This window comes from Fukomys damarensis, unplaced genomic scaffold, assembly GCF_012274545.1.
Source record: "Fukomys damarensis isolate Sample0158 unplaced genomic scaffold, DMR_v1.0_HiC HiC_scaffold_32, whole genome shotgun sequence".
Lineage (NCBI taxonomy): Eukaryota > Metazoa > Chordata > Mammalia > Rodentia > Bathyergidae > Fukomys > Fukomys damarensis.
The window spans coordinates 40,727,608-40,749,955 of record NW_022900944.1 but is presented as its reverse complement, the minus strand read 5'-3'; the positions used below and the strand labels follow the sequence as shown (position 1 = coordinate 40,749,955).

General features: G+C 43.8%; 1 long non-coding RNA gene across 1 annotated transcript in view; it reads left to right on the top strand.

Annotated features, from left to right (window-relative positions):
• LOC104852030 overlaps nucleotides 1-2,758 on the top strand; it is a 3,429-nt gene extending 671 nt beyond the window's left edge. The window contains exons 2-3 of the long non-coding RNA XR_777377.3: nucleotides 261-380; nucleotides 2,667-2,758. This is a non-coding gene — a long non-coding RNA (uncharacterized LOC104852030). The remainder of the gene's footprint in view (nucleotides 1-260; nucleotides 381-2,666) is intronic.
• Nucleotides 2,759-22,348: the final 19,590 nt, after the last annotated feature.

The following is a 22,348-nucleotide window of genomic DNA, read 5'->3' as shown; positions in this document are numbered from 1 at the left end:
TTTTTTTTTTTTTTTTTTTTTTTTTTTTGGTACCAGGGATTGAACTTGGGACCTTGTGTTTGTGAGGCCAGTGGCTGCACTACTGAGTTAAATCCCCCACCCATGGATCACCTTTCTTGATATTCACATGCCTAGTAGTCCCCTCCTCCACTGAACAGGAATGGTCCTGTTTAAATGATAGGATATGGTGGAAATAGAAGTCTCTGAGTTCTAAGATTAGGTCAGGAAACACATTATGACTCCTACTCCTGTCTCTTGAGTTTCTACCTCTGAGGGAAGGCAGCTGCCCTGTCCTGAGAACCTTCAGCCAGTGCTCTGAAGTCACCATGAGCTAGACCACTCATCTGAACCAACCCCAAAGTCCTGACTCTCAGAAACTGGTGAGCTGATAAGTACCGATGGTTAAACTTGGGGATAATTTGTAATAGTGGTAGACTCACCAGACTGTAAGCACATAGCATGGTTGTACTTTAATGCCTCAGATATTAGGGTAGTTTGTTACCTAGCCATAGCTATAAAGACCCTTTCTAAAATCCTGACCGTGACGCTACAATTTTTTTTTAATTAGTTACAAGTGTGTTCTGCTATAAGTAGCAGAAAATCTAAGGGCATGTTGAACCAATTGGGGAGCCTATCTTTTTCTTACATAATAAGAAATCTAGCAGGAACCAGTTCATTTTGGTGTGGGCTCCTTGGCTCAACATTTGGGTATCAGGTCAATGTCTTTGTAAATCTTTGCTTCTCTCCCAGTTATGAGATAGCTACAGTGGCTCCAAGTATCACATTTTTACAGCCATCAGTTTGAAAGCAGGAAGGGGAGTTTTAGGGTTAGAAGGACGGTCCTCTTGTGCTTCCCTTTTATCAGGGAGGGGATCATGCTCCAATATGTACCTGTCAGTTTCCTCTTTATTTTTTTATTGGCCAGAACTGAAGCACAGAATCGTGCTTCGACTGGGGACAAGCCCACTGTATTAGTCAGCTTCCTGCCCCTATAACAAAATACTCCAGGCAATTAACTCATAAAAGGTTTCCTTAGCTTACCATTTGGAGGTTCAAATACCAAGCCAGGGAGGGCAAGGATGGTTTAGGGGCATTGGTTTGGCCTCAGCCAAGGATGGTACATCATGACATAAGTGTACATTGGAGTGAGAGTGCCTATCTCAAGACAGAAAGCAGAGAGAGAGGGAGGGGGCTAAGATTGGGGTCTCACAGTCCCCTTTATATAACCCCAGTGACCCAAGGACCTCCCTTGGGTCTACCCCTTTAGGGCCCACAGCGCCTCCCAATAATACTATCCAGGGGACCGAGCCTTTGCATATGGAGCTTTGGGGAACCCCCATGCAAACCACAGCACCCACTTTTCCTGAGATCAAAGGCACGTTGCTAGATACTTGAATGAAACAGGAATCTGTGAATAAGCAGGAGGGCAGGGGACTGGCCCCTAACAGACATCTGCTAGGGTCGGCCACACTCTTCATTTGACCAAACCTATTTCCCCCTTGTCAGAAAGGACTCCTCTGCGTCATGCTTTCTTTTACACTCCAGAGTGTGCAGCATTGGGCACTTTCTTTTGAGGACACTGATCACCCTCTGTGGGTAGTTTGGCATTGAGCATTGTCTGTGTCTCTTGCTCAGCCACAGAGTTTATGGCAGATGGGTCCTCTGGTTCACAATGAAGGAGGCAGGGTCTGACACCCACGACCCAAAAGTTCATTCTCTTTCTTTCCTATTCTGTGTTGGGATTTCTAGTCAATAGGAACCATTTCAAGAAGGTCAAATTTCCAATTTTTATTTGTTACTCTGTTATAGGGATGTTCAAATGGCTTGATGGGCATAAGTGTTTCATAAAGCAAGATGCTGGCTGTTCAGCAAAGGAAATGCTCCGCTCTGAATGAGAAGCCCTATGATGGGGGATTGGATTTCTCCTTCACTTGGTGTAACTGGCAAGGCTTGATTAAATATTAATTGCTGTCTCCTGGAGACAGGGCCTGAGTAGAGTGATATAATTATGGCTCATATCCACACCTTAGGATCATGCTTCTTTCCGTTTGTCCAGGAATGATCATGCTATCCCTCCAAGGCTTATCAAATAGAGGAGAGAGGCAGGAGTGAAAAGAACATGCTGACGGTCCTGGTTTGTTGGGCCACAATGGAATGGACTGACTCATTTTGGCAGGAATATGGCCTCTATCTGCACCCTCTTTCAGATTGGTCCCTCTGTTCAATATCGTGTGGCCCCTCTATGTGTCAGAATGTGTTATGGGTATAGGATATAGTAGTAAGCCACACAGACAAAAATCCCTTCCCTCAAAGAAGTAAAATTCTGTCTCCTGGTTTCTCCTATGTATTCCGTGTATTCTCAGTGAATGCTCACGATGACCCATAATCATGACCCATAATAATTTATTTCCCACCATGGTGGTCTCACAGCCTTTTCCTGCCTGTGATGTTTTTCTGCTGGTTCCAAAGACTTGTTGGGGTTCATATCTAGATGTCCCCCAAGAGCTTCATGTGCTCCTGAGCAGGGCTGCTGGAAGGTGACTGACTATGACAGTTTACTGCTGACTTGCTGTTAGGAGGTGGGGTCTGGTCGGAAGGGGAAAGTCACTGGAGGCATGGCCTGGAAGGATTTATCTCCCTCCCAGTTCCTCCCTTGACACTTTCAGCTTCCTGTCTGCCGTGTGTGAGCAGCTGGTCCTCTGCCCCGCCCCTCTGCCATGCCTCCCTGCCTTGGAGCCAACCAACTATTGATTGAAACCCCTGCAAACTGTGAGTCACAATAAACTTTTCCTCCTTTAAGTTGTGGACATTGGGTGTTGTGTCTCAGCAATGAGGAAGTGACTAAGACAACTCTGCTTTGAGAAATGAGTTCTTTATGGTTTGGAACTTGATGAACAGCTCCCTTCCTCGTGTCCCCCAGGTAGACAAACCAGATGTGACCCCCTGGAAAGTCTCATCTCTAAGCCAGGTAGAGTCCTCCAGGGGGCTTAACAGTCACAACTATCAGCAAGGCTCCCACTTCTGAGACGGGTGAAGAGGCTGTTGGTGGCAGCAGAAAGTTCAGGTGCTGTCTCACCTCAACAGAGAGCACAGTTGTGTTACTGACATCTTTTCGGGTCCTGCATTTGTTTGTGCTGATGTCAAATATCTTATAGGGATTTAGCTCAGTGGTGCTGCCATTTGCCTCACAAGCACAAGGTCCTAAGTTCGATCCTCAGTACAAAACAAAAACAAAAATAAACCTCAACAGTAACAAAACCGACCTACCTCCTTATGTTTATTTCTCCCTTTCCCTCTATCTTTCTAGTTCCTGCTCATCCTTCTGGATTTTAGTAAGTATTCAGTTTTCCACTGCTGAGTTCTGAATTACCATCCAATCACGACACTGTCACATCTTTAAAGCTGGCATGGGAGAAGGACTCCTTGCTCCAGTTTGCCAAGATGGACTCTCACACACTGTAACCTAATCTAGGGAATGATGTATTTGCCATGATCTGTTAGTTAGAAGCTCATTGCAAATTCTGCTCAAGGGGAAGCAATTGTACAAGGGTGTGACCTGCAGGGGCCCTATTGGGGTGTGTGTATCACAAGGACCCGCTTTGTGCACCTGGCACTATGCCTGCAGTGGGGACTACCACAGAGGGAAGAGGTGTGGCTCCTGCCTTCTTACAGTGACGCAAGTGTGGAGCCAGTGAAATGTGTCCCTCCATTGTAACTAGTTAGTTTGTTTTTATTTATGTTGGAGTTTTTGGCAGCAGAAAGAATCCTTCCTGATACAGTCCCATTTTGCAGAAGTTCAGGATCCTATCATAGGGTTCTTTCTTGGACCCCCTAACTCTGGAATAGAGTAAGAATTTGGGGTGGGAGTTTTGGGGGATGACTTATCTCCCATTTTGTCTGTACCATTTACACACTCCCTGACCTTAGGCAGATGTTGTACCTTTTTAAACCTCAGGAACAAAAATAGCTCTTTACTTTTTGTGGTTCAAATATGTTTATGTTTATGAGAATACTTGTAGACCTAAATAAATATTGCTGATGGTGCCCCAAGACCAGTATCACAGCTCTTCAAGGTGCTTCAGCACCAGCTGGTGATTTACCCGGGTCTTCCAAAGTGGGAGGACTCTGTCCTTCCTTCACATCTTGGCTTCTCCAGTGCCTGACCCACAGAATGTATTCAATGCATGCCAGTCCTTTCAGGATTTTCCACGTGCTTCCACTCAAGTGTTTGTGGAAGGCAGAGCAATGGACTCTAAGGATGACCACACCACATCCCAATTCCTGGGGCCTGTGGATGTGTGCAGTTATAAAGCAAACGGGACTCTGCAGACAAATTGAGATCTGGATATTTAGAGATCATCTTGGAGTACCCAGGTAGGCCCAAGAGAATCAGAGCATCCTTATCCAGATGGAAGCAGAAGGGTGGGAGTTAGAGGAAAAGGGATGTGAGGGTAGAAGCAGAGGTGGGAGGGACGCCAGTAATGTGAGAGGCGCAGCTAAGGACCACAGTGGCCTCAGAAAGCTGGGAAGACAAGGAAAATATTCTCCCCTGGGGCCCTAGCAGTCCTATCACTCTCCTGACACCTTAATATTACCATGTAAGAACTGTTTTCACATTTCTGACCCCCCAGACTAATAAGATGACAGTTTGCGTTATTTTACATTGCTGAATTCATGATAATGCATTACAGTACTAATGAGAAGACCATCCAGGGCTGGCCTGATGCTCAGTGGAGCTGTGTATCTGTATGGTGAGAGAGTCTTCAGGAAGCAGCTCCCACCAGTATGCAAAAACACATTCTTCAGTATTTGGAGACTTTGCAAGTTTGCAGTTCAAGCATGGGTAGCAAGGCATTGACCACGGTGGGACTATTTATGCCACAGAAATCAGCAATTGCATATCTGATCTTTGCTTTTGTTGGTTTGTTTTTAACTCTAGAGAGCTGGGTTGCCAGCATACTTCTGTGGCCAGGGTGGGGGGTGGTTTGTGGATGTATGGGAAATGTGGGGGACACCTGTGCCTCGGGGGCACTTTACCACATGATGGATGATTACAGAGGACACTAAGGACCTTGAAGGCACAGGTTGTATCTCGTTCGGCTTGAACACTGTTTGTTCACTATTCTCTGTACGTGGTGGGTTCTTAAATATTTGTTGTATAAAAATTTAAAATATGTGATCCTTTAATGCTAGGTCCAGCAGGGCTCAATCCTCTGACCGTGGCCTCATGTATTGTGTTGTCTAACTGATTGCCCAGAGCACCCTGAGACAGCACAGCAAAAGAGTGGGATTTAAAGTCAACCAGAACCTGGGCATGAAGCCCGTGTTCATCACTAAAGTAGTTAGGAGGCCTCAAGAATGAATGTGACTTCTGCAGTCCCCTTTCCTTATCTGCAGGTGGAGATTATGCTTGCACATGGTTGCGTGAAAGTCAAGGGCAATAATGGAGGTGAAAGCAATTTAAAAACTAAAACGCTATGTGGAGGGATGCTGTTAACATGTAGAAAACTGGGTAGGAGCCTCACGATGGAAAACCATGGTTTTCAACTTTGTGTCAGTGCATGCGGTTTGGGGAACACAAGAGAAACATCTGTGGCCTTAAACTATAAAATTTACCAGGTAGGAGCCCATTCTAGACCTTTTGAATATGAGTCTCCAGGAGTGGCCTCTTGATAGGTATATTTTTAAAAAGCTCACCCTCCACTGGTGATTCTTATTGACACCCTGATGGGTGGGGGAAAGGACATTGGAAGAGAGGTATCAGAACGGATGTGAGCCATGTGTAAGCACCCTCACTCTGCCATGTGGGCCTCGGTTTCACCACTGGGAATGGCCTTACCAGTGATTGGCAGGGCTCCTTCCGGCTGTATAAGAGGAATCTTTTTTGTGCTGGGCAAACATTTGCTGGATTAATTAATTGGAGAAGACTAGATAAACTACAGCACGCCTCTGGCTGACCACTAGGTAGCAGGAGGCTTAAACCAAGTCCCTGCTCTGTTCCTGGCTGCCAGGGCCATGGGGTGGCTGTGGGACCCTTCTTTTAGAGCCTTGAATGCCCTTCTAGTCTGGCACTTGTTGTGGTGTTGAGGTGGAGGTTAGAAAAGGCCCCACAATAAGACTTTTCATCTTGTCTTCAAATGAACTTGTTTTCATTGTCATATAAATTAATCGAGGATTCAATAAAACCTTTTCATGCAGTTGTAGACCTGGATATTTTTGTAAGTGTTGCAATCCTTTAGTTTTTAAAATTCGGGAACATCCTCACAGCAGAAATAGCAAGCTCTCTTCCTTCCTTATCACCCACAGGGGGACCCACAGAGCAGGTACAGCACTGGGCTCCCCTCACTGTGAGCTGACACAGGGCTACTGCACCTCAGAGCTCATCTCCATTGCAGGAGGAGGCCAATGCCTTGCAAAGCTTCTTCAGGATGCAGCGGAGACAGCTGGGGCTGGTGTGTACAAAAGTGCAGCTTCCTAGGTCCTCTGACATCCTAGATTGGCAGTGTGTTCGTCTGCAGTTGTGTTGATGCTTCACAAGCTTCAAAGGATTCTCACATACAGTGGGAGGTTGAATACCACTCCCTGTGACTTCCCAGGAGCCGTTCTGGAATCTCAACAGCCTGTGGAGGCCCAGAGAGCTCGGGCCCCTTCGGCTCATGCACATACACATGTACTTCTATGCACATGTACACGCAGAGGTTGCTTCTTGTTTGCTTTCTGGAACACAGCCATGAAGATGCATGCTCATTATACAAACCCATCACTTACAGAAATAAATGACACAGAAATCAGAAATCTTCTGTACTGTGATACATCAGAGAGAGCTGCTGTTAGTAACTGGTATTTTATTGCACCTAATCTTGATCCCTTCCTTGCCTTTAGATACAAAGATACAGCAACATTTTTTCCTCAGCACAGGTTGCCATAGTCATTTTCTTGTCACTGGGACAAAATACCCAATACCTAAAACTTAAAGGAGGAGATGTTAATTTGGGCTTAACATTTTAAATCCATAGTCTGCTGGGCCCAAGGCAGGATGGCCTGGTGGAAGGACCTGGGTGGAAGAGAGCTGCTCGCATCATGGCAGCCAGGAAGCAGAGAGTGAACTGAGGCAGTCGGAAGGGAGAGAAACCTTTCCAGGTCACTTTGTCAGTGACCTACCTCTCCCTAATAGCAAGCCATCTATTTTGCCCTTATGAGTCAGTCACCTTCGAAAAGCTCCTCCTCTGAATGCACGGGGCCTTGGGGGGACATTCTTGACCTAAACCATAACAGCTTTATAAAACACAATAGTGTTGACCCCATCTGGCAAATATCTCCTGGCTCCTCAGTGATCAAATGCATCCCCTCTCCCCTACACCCAGGGAATTGAAGCTCAGGTCCTGACCTGCAGCACCGTAAGGTCATGTTCTCCCCTCCTGCTGCTGAAAGGAAGGGCTACTGTACTCGATTCAGGACTTTCAAGGAGCTATAACAGAATCTACAGAGCCAACTCAATGGCTTAATTGTCACATCAGTGTGTGTTATTGGCAAACACTCCAGAGTTAAAGTTCTAGGACTTTTTGGAAGAAACTTTTGCTTTAAAGTAAGGTTTAAAGTTTGTGAAATATAGACTCATCACTGTGGTCTTTTGAGATTTTATCCCTTTATGGAGGCAGAAGTTTTCCCAGCTATGATATTGAGTTGAGCTCTTTCTAGGAGTCAAACATTAAGCTAAGTGCTTTATGTACATGATCTTGACTAGTTCTCATGACAGTTCAGCCGGCTGGAGTCTACTGTTATCCCCATTCTATGTATCAAGCAAATGTGGTTTTATGTGGCTATGAGAAGTCTGTCCAACGACCCACAGGTGGGGCCAGATATGAAATCTATCCTGTTTGAAGGCCAAGCCCTAGCCCTCAATCAATACAATGTATTCACCATTCAGTTATTTCCTTGCCTGCCTATGGGGAATCATGGTAAATGTTTTCTATCTTTCTTACGAGAGAATTGAAGTCCTTTGCTTATTATGCAATGTTTCTCATTTAATTCTCTCAACAGTATTGCAAAGTGGGTGACAGTCTTCCCACTTTTCATAGAAAGGCATAGTATGATGGGCAGAATCCTAAACACACTCCCCTAGCCCTTTCCCTCCATCATTCCTCTTTCTGGTACCCATACTCTTGGATAAACTCCTCCCTTTGAATTTAAGTGCATCCTATGACTTGCTTCAAACCAAAAGAAATATGACAAAAGTAAAGGGATCTTGTGAATGCAATTAAGGCCCCTAATCTGTTGACTTTAATGGGGAGATCATCTGTGTGGACCTGGCCTGATCTTATGAACCCTTTAAAAGAGAGTCCAGGCATTCCGTGAAGGAAGGAATACAGAGCCATGTCATGAGATGGACTATATTCCTGTGAGCATGGATGGGGACTTGGCTTTAGCAGGGGTTGCAGCTGTAGATATTTTGGTCATAGCGTTGATACCCTGTGTAGAGGAATCAGCTAACCCATGTTCTGATTTCTGATCCTGGAAGCTCGGAGATAGCAAACGTATGTTGTTTGACCTGCTTAGTCCATGGTAATTTGTTCCACAGCAATAGAAAACTAGTGCAGAGATGTTCCGCAGGTTATCCAAGGTCACATCACAAAACTGAGCAGTAGAAACTGCAGACTGAATGCTCATAGCTCCAGAGGGTCTGAGGTTTATACCCAACCATGTCCTATACTTAGTCCAGAATACTGCAGTTACTAATGCTGGAACTCAGTCATGATGTGCTGAAGAAAAGAAGCCAGGGTTTGAACCCCAGTCTGTGCCTGTGTGGCCCCTCCCATCATGTCTTCTCTTATGACATTGACATTACATGGGGGCCGTGCTCTGTACTGGAGCTGTGTCTGTCCAGCGAATGTAGCTCACCTTTGAGCTTCATCTTCCTTAGTCAGTGCATCTGCAGATATTTACTGAGTATGGCTAAATTCTCTGCCTGACTTGAAAAAACAGAAAAAATATGTAGCTCCTGCCATGAAATAGATATTTGTTTGAAGAAGAAAATTGACTATGAAGCAGCATGATTACAAGATGGGGTCAGTGTGGTGACCCACTGTGAATGGAGACCACTTGTCAAGCTGGGGGCTGGGAACGAAGCGTGGCCATTGCATGGCCTCTAATCCATGTACCAGCTGTGCAGACTGACTGTGGCAGAGGACATGAACTTTGCATGCATGTCTACCTCATGAGTACTGGCTCATGAGGCTGGCTCAAGATTCTCTTTCTTTAACAATAGGCCTTCTCAGAGCCTTTCTTTCATAGTAGCTGCTCTGAGACCTTCTGGAAGAAATTCCAGTACTCAGCTCCCAAGGAAGCTTTTATCGCAGAATTCTGGGGGGCACACTGTGAGGAGCCCTAAAGTCATCTAGATCAGCTATGCTTTTCCCATTATTACAAATTGGGATATAATTTGCATATCATAAAATATGTCATTTCAAAGTATACAATTTAATGAATTTTTGAATATTCCCAAGGTTATATAAACCCATCACCAGGCTCAAATTCCTGAACATTTGTTCCACCCTACAGGAAACCTATCCCTGTTATATCCCCAGTCACTCCTGGTTCCTTCCCCCCACATTCCTGGATCTGCTGGTTATTTCTATACATTTGTCTATTCCAGACATTTCTTATGAGGGACTGTGCAATGTGTTGCCTTTTGTGTTTGGCTTCTTTCAATGAAGCTCAAGTTTCCAAGTTTCATTAATCCACTTGGTTTTAAAATTTAGGGTACATTAGAATCTCTTATTAAAATATAGTTTTCCTGGCTGCTCCCCTAAAATTTCTGGTGTGGTTAGTTTTGGGTGGTAAATAAGAATCTACTTGTTTTACAAGTTCTCCAGGAGATTCTATCATAGGCAGCCAAGGGACCAGATTTAAAGACCTTTCTGGCCTCCTCCAGCGCCTTCCTTTTCTATAGGAGGAATAGAGAGTCGGAAAGGAAATGTGATAGCATAGAGGTCACATGCTTGGAAAATCTCAGTCATTAATTAGACCCAGCCTAAGCCCACAGTGTCTCTGTTATTCTTGGACTCTATGGCTTCTTCCTAGAACTAACCCCACCAGCCACCCCAAATCCTGAAATTATCTGAACAATATTAGATGCATGCTCTTTTGTGGAAAGTTCTAGACCATCCAGACCCCACTGGTCTAGTTAATCCCCGTGACATATCAATGTAAGCTACTGATCTTCTGAGCCAGGGTTGTTGAGTTGGGTCCTACTAGGAGGAAAACTGCCAATGTTAGTCAATAAAAACACAGAGGCATCCTCAAGCATGTGGGAATTTTGAATAAAGCACAAATAAAAATTTTATATGTCTCATGCAGTATTTGAGACAATGTAGTTTTTAGTAAAGTAAAAAAAAAAAAGATTTTTAGGAGGTCTGATGTAACTAAAACTCTTATAAGGTGCCTCTATTTTTTCTGAGGTTTCCGGGTTGCTTGTTTACCAGGGAACCAGGCCAAGTCATTTACCTTCTGGCTTCACTTTCTTCCTCTGTAATCTGAGAGTACAGTCTCAGACAGTAAGAGAATTGAATGAAATAATGCACACAAATGCTTAGTGGGAGTCCTTCCTTGTAGTAACTAATGCATAAACATGACTGGGGATCCCCAAGACTCTTCCAGCACCCCAGTTAAAAATCTAGTGGGTGTGGCTATAAAAATTGATGTCACTAAAGTTTAGCTTTTTCAAAGTACTAGGACCATTTTGGGGAGTCATTTGGGAAGATTCTATGTCCATTGTGGAATTGTAGGTGCTTAGCGGCTGAAAATGAATGGTTGAAGTGGTAGACATACGGAGTTTTTCTTTCTTTCCAAGACTCCTGGTGGGGAGGAAATAAAACTTCTGTCTTGATGATTCATAGTGGAAGCTGGGTCTAGTCAGTACTCAAACGGACATGCCAGGCTATAGAGAATGTTATTACTGCCAGAAGTGAGATCTGCTTTGAACTTCTTGTGAGCAAAGTGAATTTCTTACAGATGAAACCAAAGGGTTAAATTATATGCACAGCTTTTCAGCCATGAGCTGCACAAGAAAGCCAGAATGCCCTGGCCTCCAGCCTTCCTGGCTTCGGGCTGCCCAAATGATCAAAGTTTCTGCTTCCTTGTTTGCTGGAGAGAAGCCTTCTCCAAAGTTCAGTGCTTTTACTGCTAGGCACATACATTTGAGAACACTGACAGTGAGAACGTTGTTCCCTTTCTAATGTGCTTTAAATCTTGATCTTGGGGCTGAGGGTTCAGTCTCTATGAATGTTGGTATGTCTTTGAAAAACTTTCTAAAACTTGTGGATCTCTTGTTTTATTAACAAGAAACTGGCTTCAAGCTCATAGACTTCAACAGACAGCAGTTTTTAGCCAGGTCCTAATAACATGTACCATTATACTAATTTTGTTAGTGCTCTTTTGATAACTGTTTATGGTGCTATAATTTCCAACATAAAGAAAAATTGCAGAAATAGTATAAGAAACTCTTTTATACCTTATAGCCAGATTTACCTACTGATTATTCTTTGCCCTATTTGCTTTATTTTCATTTATTAATTTCCTCTCCTTTCTCTTTTCCTCTCACTTTTTTCTGAACCCAGAGACAGAACTCATTCTCCAGTACGCATAAGTATTTAAGCATGCATTTCCTAAGAAATTCTTTACAGTGCAATATAATTACCAGACAAAATACTATTTATACAATGCTATTATATAATCTGGAGTTCATCTTTAAATTTCTTCAACTGTTTGTATTTTATGTGTTTATTAAAAATTTAAGTTGCATATATTTGTGAAGTATACTATGATAATTCACATCATATATACAATGTATAATGATCAAATCAGGGTAAATATCATTGTCATCTTCTTAAACATTTACCATTTCTTTGTGTTGGAGACCTTTGAACTCCTCTTTTCTAGATCTTTGTAAAATGTACAGTAAGTGTATTTATATTGTACATTATATGTACGGTTAATATAGATTATACTGTATTATAACATCATCACTCTGTGCACTATTAAATACCAGAAACTCCATTGCTGACTCTATCTGGGATCCAATCAGGATCACACATTGTCCTTAGTGGTCATGTCTCCTGGCTCCTTAGTTGCATTTAATTTTTGATAGTTTTCTGTTTGGCTGTCTTGATCTTGCCATTTTTGAAAAGTGCAGGCTGGGCTATTCTTTTTTTGTTTTGTTTTTATGGAAAGTTCCTCACTGTGGGTTTGCCTGGCATTTCCTCTGGAATAAACCCAGCTGTGCCCACGTTGGCAGGATGATTGTGGGCCAGGTGTCCCCAGCACCACCTCCAGGAGCATGTGGTAGGGCTGTCCAGATGGGTGAAGTTGCCTGTGCCCACTTGATAAAGCCATTGCCTGCCTTAGCTATAAAGCTCCCCAGCCACCAAGTTGCCAGTCTTCCTTTTGCACTTAAAAACTAAATTGAGGGGAAATATTTTGAGGCTAGGTAAATCACTTGTGTTATAGCAAACTTTTACCATCGATTTGACTTTCTAGTACTATCATTTCTATTTGCATCTATACCTTCTATTACAATTATTCATTAATTATTGGTGGATTCATGGAATTCTTTTTTTTCAGCTTTAATTGAGTTTATTGGTACATTTTAGGGATACAGTACAGTTACATTCATTGTTGGGATCTTGTACCTCTACATGACAAGTCTTGATTCTCATTTTTTCCTCTTACCTCTGCCCTCCCTTCACCCCCTCCTCCCCTCCCCATCTACAAACACTTTATTTTCATCTTTTCATTCTCTCACATTTTTTTCTTTTCCCTTTTTACTCTTTCCCTACCCATCCCACCTTCCCTACACCTTTAGCTCCTTTCTTCCCATTTCTAAATGTCAGTAATCTTATTAGGATCTTATGCATTGTTGCAGGTTATTCACACCAGGGAAACTATTCAGTATTTACACATGTGTGACTTATTTATTTCACTTAGGAGTATATCTTCATGGAATTCTTTTTATTTATTGGTCACAACCCATTACTATCGTGATGTATTTTGGATCTCACATTGTCCCATATTTCACCCCTGGGTATCCCTAACTTACACCACTGTATTCATGTGTATAACTGCTTTCTACTCATAGCACATGAGCTTATTTTTCCATTTATGGTAGTAATAGAATTAAAAATTATTTATACTTTACAAAGTGAGTTGGTTTTAAGCTAAATACTCACTATTTTTTAATATTCTGTTTAGATATAGGGTCTGGTTAAGTTGCTAAATTCCCTGGAGTAGGCTGAACTAATCCTATTACCTCAGCCTCCAGGAGTGCTTTGATTACCAGCAAGCACCACTGCAGTTTGCTTAAAGGAAATGTTAATGATACAAGGATGTGTAATGTAATATTATATCTGTAGTATTAAGATATATGTGTGTATATATATATGTATATGTATATACTATATATATATATATTAATGGTCCCTGGGCCAGGTATGAAAACAGTAACAAATAGGTCAGCACACAAATCACAGGTTTGGCATATATTGCCTTATGTTTTAGTTGTGTTGGCTCTTTTGTGTTCGTGTGGTATTGAGGATTGAACCCAGGGCTTTCATGCTTTCATGCTGAGCTACATCTCCAGCCTTTTTTTTTCTTTATATTTTGATATGGGGTCTTGTCAAGTCCCTAAGCTGCTGAGTCTAGGCTTGGATATGCAATCCTCATGCTTTGGCTTCTTCGAGTGCCAAGACTGCATGTGTGTGTCACTGTTGCTGGCTTCCATTTTTAATTTTATTTTTGTACTTAAAAATTTTGACCACTTTATCCTAACTAAAAACTTGGAGAAGGGGCCATACAATTTTTTTTTAAAAAAGCTGTATACATGTACCAACTCTGCACAATGAGTACAATCAATATGTACTGCAAACATGGACAAATAAAAAAGAAAAAAAATTTCAGAATACCTAGATTTTGGACACTGTTGCTACCACTGTTTCTTATCCATGATGTGCAATGAGAATCTTTTGTCAGGCTGCATATCCTGATCTTTCCTTAAACCAGAAATCTAAAGCATTCCAGTTATAACCCTGCCATGTTATTCCATGTCCAGTCTGGAGGCTCCCTTTTAATCAGGAATCTTTTGTTGTATGTATCAGAAGCCAGGCATGGCTAATTTTAACTCATATAATACAATTCTTTAGCCACTAAGCTTGAAGGAAATAAAAAGAAAGAAACATGAGCAACTTTGGGGATCTGGGTATCAGGGACTCATAGGGCCTCTGACCATCTTCAGAGGGAATGAGTTACATTTGCTTTTTTCTATTTACATCTCTCTTTGTAAGCTTCACATTGCTATAATGTTCATTTGGTCTTCCCTGGGTCATAGCCCATAGGGTCAGAGACAGGCAGGGAACCTCGATTCATAGATTCCCCAACACAGTATGCAAGGAACAAGGTCATATTCCAAAGGCAAATGAGGTGCAGTGGATTATACATGCCAGGTGCACCACAACCTGGGTACATGCTAGGAAGAAGGAAGCAAAGCCTTGTTATTGTAAAGCTGGTAACTATGAGTCAGGATTCAAACTCAGGCAATCTGTCCTCAGAGTCCCTGCTTTTGATCACCAAGCTGTAAAAGAGGTACAGTCAATTCTCGGCACGAAAACTGAGTCCATGCCACCTCCATTCAATACAAGATTTGCTATCCTCTGCCCCAGGTTCACCTTTCCCTGTTTTGCACCCTGGAAGCCCATGCAACTTTTCCTGCTACTTCTCTTTCAGTGGTTGGTGCCTCTGTCGCACTCCATCTTCTAGACAGTGGGCTCTGTGCCAGCAGTGCCAGATTGTTCAAAAGTCCTTCACAACGTGCAAAGCAGACATGCACATAGCCAGAGATTATAAATATTTGAAGAATTGAATCAAATCCACCTACTGATATTTACCTTAACAGAGAGGGATGGGGCAAGAGATCCTGGGTGAGAATGAGAGCTTTGATACTATTTTAATTCATCTATTTAATAATTACGTGCACTAAGGGTCAGTTTGATGATGTCCCAACTTTCTGTCTTGCTAGCTGGTTCATCTCAAATGATGTTTGGGATGCCCAGAATTCTGCCTCTAACCAGAGGCAGTTATGAGAGCAGCTCTTGGTATCTGCAGTCAACCCGATCCTCTGCATGGGCTCAGTTTGTAGCTGCTTATGCTAGTTTTGCAAAGGCTGAAGAGACCACATATATGCTGCTGCTGCTGTATTAGTCTGATTCCCTGTTCCCTCAGCACAGCCCTTTCTTTAACTCATAAGGGCTGTTGGGCCCCGCTGCCTGGCCTTAGATAAGGGCTTTTAAAATTGAAAAAGCAGCTCGAATCCCTTCTTACTCCCTGGGAAAGATTTTGAAGAACCGAGACAGGGTGGTCCCAGAAGTCACTTTAATTATGACAGTTAGCTTTTAGGTAGTTTTTTCCAGCTTGTTAAGTAGTAATGCATGTTTTTAGTGTCTTTCTTGGGCATTAAAGAGGACTTGGCTTGATTTCTGGGCGCACATTCTGAAAACTCAATTGCTAACTGTGTAGTTTGGGGCATTGTATTTAACTTCTCTGACTTTTATTTTATTATCAGTTAAATGAGATATCATTTCCTTTATAGGGCTTTGTGAGTAGCAGGTAAATTAATACATGGAAAATGCTATCTTTATTTGGGTTCCACCAAAGTAGCCTCCAAGACAGGACTTGGGTAGAAGTGGTTTATTTGGAAGAAGATCTCAAGAAATAGGAGGGTGTCAGAGGGAAAATGAAATAAGGGAAGAAGAAAAGCCAACAAAGACTACTAATAAATGGGATCCTATCCTGTAGAACTTGAGCTGGATACCCACCCAAGAGATCCCCAAACTGCTATGTGGAAGATGCCTCAGAATCATGATACCAGAGGAAATGGACTCTGGGCATTTGCCCACCAGCTCCATCCTTCCTCCTCCTACTCCCAGAGATGCTATTTCCATACTCCCAGCAATTCTGGGTTCCCTCATGCATGGGTGTCTTGTGGTGTTGAAGAAGCATCAATGCAGGGGTGTGGTGTGGGGAGCTGTTGGCTTGTCAGGAACTAACTACAGCTCCTGTGGTGTACCAAGACCATCTGTGGGGATTGTTACCAGAGCTTGCAGCAGTGTCTTACACATAGTGCGTACTCACTGTCCTGTAGCTAGAAGTGGACATAGGTTTAACTGCTCAGCATTCCTCTCTATCCTTTTGTCATTTAATTTTTAAAAATTGCAATATTGTGGACTAAACCCAGGGCCCTCACACTGAGCTACCTCCTGTGCTCTCTAATGTTTTTATTTTGAGACTAAGTTGCTAAATTGCCCTGCATAGGCTCAAACTTTTGATCTTCCTGCCATAGGTTCTCAGGATTCTGGAATTATAGGATGTGGCTTTGCTGCAGCTGTCAGTCAAGTTATCTGATCCTATCATGGCTGGTCATTGGATGGGCACCTGACCCAGGCTAGCCAATCAGAGTAGCCATCCCTTTGCTTAATGATTAGTTTAGAGTTGCTCATGTGACTCAATTTGGACTAATCAGAGTCTTCCCGAGAGCCTCTTGATTTATCCTAAAGCTAGTGAAGAGGAAATTATGGTTGACTTGCTGAAAGGTGGGGGCTCTTACTTCCAAGAGGCTAATTAGGAACTGCTGGCCTCCATCTTCTCCAGATGCTGTCATATGGAAGGAGTCCTGTGTTCAGAAGTAGACTCTCTGACTGAGTGAACATGGGCAGGCCACCTAACCTCTCTGAAATTTAGCATCCTTATCCATAAGTGAGAATGTTGCCTCTTTTTCAAAATCTTATTGCATGTCAGTGAGTGTAGTTAGAAAATTATTTGCAAATAGCAAATCTCCAGTAAATGTTAGTTTTCATGGTTCGTCTAGGTTTCACTCTGTGAACATTTGACTCTGAACTGGAATGATGTTTTTGAAAACAGTTCCAGGCATTGAATGTATTTATGGCCATGCCAGGTGGGTCGTTTTCCTATGTTTATTTTGACTTTTTGCAAGATAATAGCCTTTCCTCGGGCCTCTTCTATGGAGGAGACTCCTCAGCTCCTCGGGAAAAGCCTGGACCTCTGCCCCTTCCTATACTATTCCTAAAAGGAGTAGTAGAGGGGGAGGCATTCCTTTTCTCTCACTCATGTCAATTTAGTGTCCACCTTCAGTCCTGACCAAGTACACTATAGATGAGCCTAAGGAAAGTGCCAAAGAACTATGATTCCAATATGGCACCCCTGCCCTGCCTCCCACAAGACCAAGTAAAATAGTGAAGTTCATTTTGAAAAGATTTTTCTATGATTTTCTCTTACTTGAGACCATTCTCCCTGGGTCAACCCTTTTGCCTTTAGTATAAAATCTAGTACTCTTGAAGTGATAATCAGGGATTTCTACAATTCATGCCTATCGATCTCAGGTCTTTTATCTAGATGCAAACCACAGCTAAGTGGACCACCCCACGAACTCATGCTGTGCTTCCCTGTTGATGTGTCTAAACATAGCTACTCTTCTAGATACATGTCCATACCTGTTCCTGACCTACCTATCTCCCTATGAAGTCATACCCTTCAGTGCTCAGCCCATGTAAGTTCTCAGTACCAAGGCAGGCTCTACAGATTGCCATTTGCACAAGAGATCAAACTTCTCTGTTATCACATTATTAAACTGTGAACTCCTCGATGACAGTGGCTATACATTTCTTATTTTTGCTGCTAAGACATTAAAAATGTGGCCTTGGGGTCCTGCAAGGCATTGCTTGTTGAGGGAATGAAAAGCCTTTCTTTGAAGACATCTGTCATCCGTCTTCTGGACTATAAATGTGTGGAGTGGTTTCAATTGGGTTAAGTACACAATGTTACATTTGATTGTCTTGACAATTGTAGGACACAGCTAATGTGAGCGTCCATTTCCACTTGAATAAGAGAAAGCTCAGATGCCAGACAATTTGCCCAAATTCAATTCCTGGTTTGAAAGATTCCAGGGTGGATGCTTCTGATTGCTGCTCGTGTTTAGGTACACGTGCCTGTGTGGTGTTGCTCTGCTTGTTGCTGTTTGAGTGACTCCTTTGGGGGCTTGGATGCCAATTCGAACGTTCCCAGCATCTCTGTTTAGCTGGCAACAGGAACTCAGTTCATTCTGCTCACGGCAGAGAATGCAAAAGCACCTATTTTTTTCCCCCATAAATAAATCTGAGAGCCAATATTGGAATCTATAAATTCTCTGTTATTGAGAGAAAAGGAGGTGGAAGCTATTGAGTATTTCCCAAGCATCCCATCCTTCCCGGCAGTGGCAGATGGGGACGCGGACAGGAAGTGAATGCCGAGTGGCTGTCGTGTGTCAGACACCATGGGGTGTGCCCAGAGAGCAGGCTTCATTCCAGCACTGCACGCTCCCAGCCCCTCCCTTCATAGAGCTGACCCTTCCCTGCCTCACGTCCCTGCTGCACCCCTGCCAGTGCACCCTTGAAGCTACATCATGTGCCTTGGTGTCTGTTTCTGCTCTTCCTCTACACCTGCCTGACCAAAATGGTACCCAATGGCCTCCGGTGCGCCTGAGCATTTGGAATGTATCCAGTTCAAATGGAGTGGCGTCGTGTCAGATACACCCCACAGTCCTCATATGAATACTAGGATCGAAACTGTCTCATTTTTATTTTAAGTCGATGTCAAGATGGTGACATTCTTTATGGATTGTGCCTAAATAAAATATATTAGAATTAAATTCTGCAGGTGCCGTGGTGCACATATGCAATCCCAGCACTCTAGGAGGCTGAGGCAGGAGTACTCAAATTTTGAGTTCAGCCAGGGCAGGTAAGCAACTTGATGAGATCCTGTCTCAAAAATAAAAAATAAAAAAAGGCTGGGGTGAATGTGTCGTATTTTGTAACATCGAACCCCAGATGTTCTCTGGCTCCAATGAAGAGGAGACTTGAAATCTATTGGGAACATCCCAGTGAAGTAATGTATCCCGGTCATATGGAGGAAAAAACTTTTTTCTAGTACTAGGAATTGAATCCAGGGACTGCATTGCACTACATCCCCAGCCCCACTCACCTTTTTAAAAAAATTTGAGACAGGGCCTTACTAAATCACTGAGTAGCCCAGGCTGGCACAAACTCTCAGTCCTCCTGCCTGGGCCTCTCAGAGTGTTGGGATTACAGGTGTGTGTCATATACCCAGCTAGATGGAGAGCATGTAGAGGGTCTCCTCCACATGCAAAGGCAGCTCTTTACGTGAAGAGACCAGTGGACAGAACAGAAAAGCTAACGGAGTGGTGGTCAGCTGGAGTCTACCGTGGGGAGTTAGTAGCAAGGCTGGGACACAGTGTGGAGAAACCTCCGAAACTTCTTCCCCTTGGTGTGAGAATAAATGGTGATTCCCCCTAGGCAAGCGAGCTGCAGTAGGGGCTGTGGCATTGCCTCCATACCCCTTCCTTCCCTTCCACGCTGATGGCTTCTTGTGGCTCTACCTGAGGCCTCTGTCCGGCCATAGCAAGGTGCTCAGTTTGTACACAGGGCAAGGTAGGAGTGGTGGGGAGTTAGCACCCTGGATGGAAGCGGTCCTCATCTGAGGATGTGTGGGGACGGAAGGGTGAGCATTGCCCTCCAAGTGGGGCAGACCCAGGGCTATGCACAGTTCATTGCAGTGGCTGTTGCTCCTCAGCAGGCCTGGAATTGGCTTGTCTTGTTCTGTCTTCTTTCCCACTCTCCCATCTACACTTCTTGTGGTAATCTCTGAGCTCTATTCCCATCCATGTCTGTCTCAGTGCTGGACTCTGGAGGCCACACAGAGGGCAGGGCCAGGCGGGGCATCCGGTGTCTGACTCCTGGTCACCTTTGTGCTCATCTCCTCTCCCCTCCCACTAAACCCTGCACCTGCTCCTATAACTGCTTTCACATGCTACGGCTTCTGGCCACACCATTGCGCAACCTTGCTCCTTCCCTGGGAGATCCAAGATTGCCCGCTTGGCGCTTGGCTTTCACAGACCTGCGAACTAGGTAGCAGCTTCCCATCATGCCTCTGGCCCACTCCACTCCATCCTCACGTCCTTGTTTCAGCTGCATCATTCTCTTCTGCGAACGTACCCTTCACATTTTGTCCCCTCCTGAGTCCCACACAAATGTTTCCCTGTGCCCCACAAGGCTTTGGAAATGCTGACCTCCATTACTACCCCAGCCTCATCCAAACTGCTGAAACGTTTTTGTTTCCAGCACCCGGGAGGTCTCCTTCCCCTTCCTGGAATTAGGAGGGAAGACTTTGACTTTCAAGTTCTGTTTCTGAACTGTGCTCAACCGTGGCAGTGTACTGAGACTGGCCGTGGGGGCCTTGAGATTTATGCAGTGGGTGTGAACCTCTACCTAAGGACACGGACATTCTGTGAGAACATGTAAGAAGGTCTCAGGGTAGTGGCGCTGTAGGAAGTTCGGGGACAGTGCGCTATCTCTCCTATTCCATGAATTCCACTTTATATGCGTGAAATTTTATGGAGACAGTGCCAGGTGTAGTTCATTGGCCGTCTGCTGAGCAATAGGGTAAAACACAGGGCAGCCTTCCTGGTGATGGATTCCTCCCTAGTGACATCGTAGCTCTTGTAAATGTACTTTGATCTTTCTCTGGGATAGCCTGGAGAAGTGTAGATCACAGAAATGGAGACTGCCGACAGGAGCCGAGTTTCAAAATCAGGACTTTTACAGCGCACTCAGATGGAGGACCAGAGAGAAAAGAAAGCTTGCCGCACATATGAGTGGCTACAGAACAGGGCAAATGTACACGTGTGACCTTGAAAATCAGAGGGAAACGGAACCCCTGGAGAATTTTTAGTGAGGGACAGTGATTTGAAGTGCACTATAGTTTACTGTCATATAATGCATGAAGCAGGGTGATAGGTGCCGCAGGTGTGGATTCTCTGACACCTAATAGCTGTGTGACCTCAGACACATGCGATAGCTCTCTGTGCTTCTCTTGTCACCTGCATATGGGCATGACAGATGGTATCTCTTAGTCCCGCTGGGAAAGTCAGCAAATTAGTACATGCACAGCTCTTTCAGCAGCGTGCAGTAGATACCTCAAAATGTTTGCTATTATAATTACAGTGGACTCTTGAGTTATGACTGGCCTGACATATGAACAACTTTGGCTATGACCAGAATTTTAGTTTTCACTTATGAAGGAAGTCTTGAGTTACGACCCGAATGCTGGCCGCTTGTGCTTCCAGATGGTCTCAGAAACAGATTTAACCCTTCTGGAAGGAACATTCAGACATCATTTTCTGTGTGGGGTTAACTGAGAAGAACTGGGCCAGGGTCTCCCTGAGGACACTGAGCGCTGCCTGTGCACAGGAGAGAGACTCTGAAGGCTGTGCAGAGGAGCCTGAGCCTTCAGTTGACCGACTTGAGTTACGACCAGCCCTCAGGAACGACTTGAGTTCCCAAGTCAAGGATCCATTCTTTTGGTCGTACTATCATTGGCGCCTGTATCAGCAGTGGCATCAGTACATGTTTTTAGTGGTTCTTTTGCCCAGTGCTTTTCTTGCACGAGGGAATACAAATGTGTTTTAAAACATTTCTAACTGACAAATGATAGTGCATATTTATCATGAGCAATGTGAGGTCTGAAATGTGAAGCACTGTGAGGTGGCTAATGGAGCTCATTAACACAGGGATCAGCTTGCAGACTTACTATGCTAAATGTCTTTTTAAAAGCTCATCTCCTTTCAGCCCCTGCTTTCTCCTTGGGCTCTTTAGGAGTCACTCAATTTTTCTTCACTGTCCCCCGTTCCTTGCACCCTAACTGTGGGGCTGCTCATGCAACAATTATTTATCTGGAGCAAACGATGCCAGAAGAGGATATGCTATGCTGAATACTTTATTTATATCTTTTATGTAAACATAATTTGCTTTGTAGGCACAATATAACAAAAGCTCTAAAGCCACAAACACAGTAGACAATGTTTCAGTTCACACCACTCAAGCTTAATCTACAGAGAAGCCTTCTCAGGTCTTTAAGGCAAACTGAGACGTTCTGTACACTTCCTTCAGAAAAACAACCGTGAGACAGGAAAGAAGGTGCTTAAAATGGGAGTCCATGGAATGATTCACTGTAAGGTTTCCCCCTTCATCCTTCATCGCAGAAACTGATGTTGTTGGTCAAACTCTAGGTTCCTCATTCTGAATTCTGAGGATAGGCTGATCACTGGATGAATGTGTGATTATTGGATTAACTTTTCTGGTTAAAAAGCAGATTTTGGAAGGGAAGACCTCATGTCCTTTCCTCTGGACATCCTAAGAACCATCTTGATTCTGAACATGGTCAGTTCCCCCCCCCC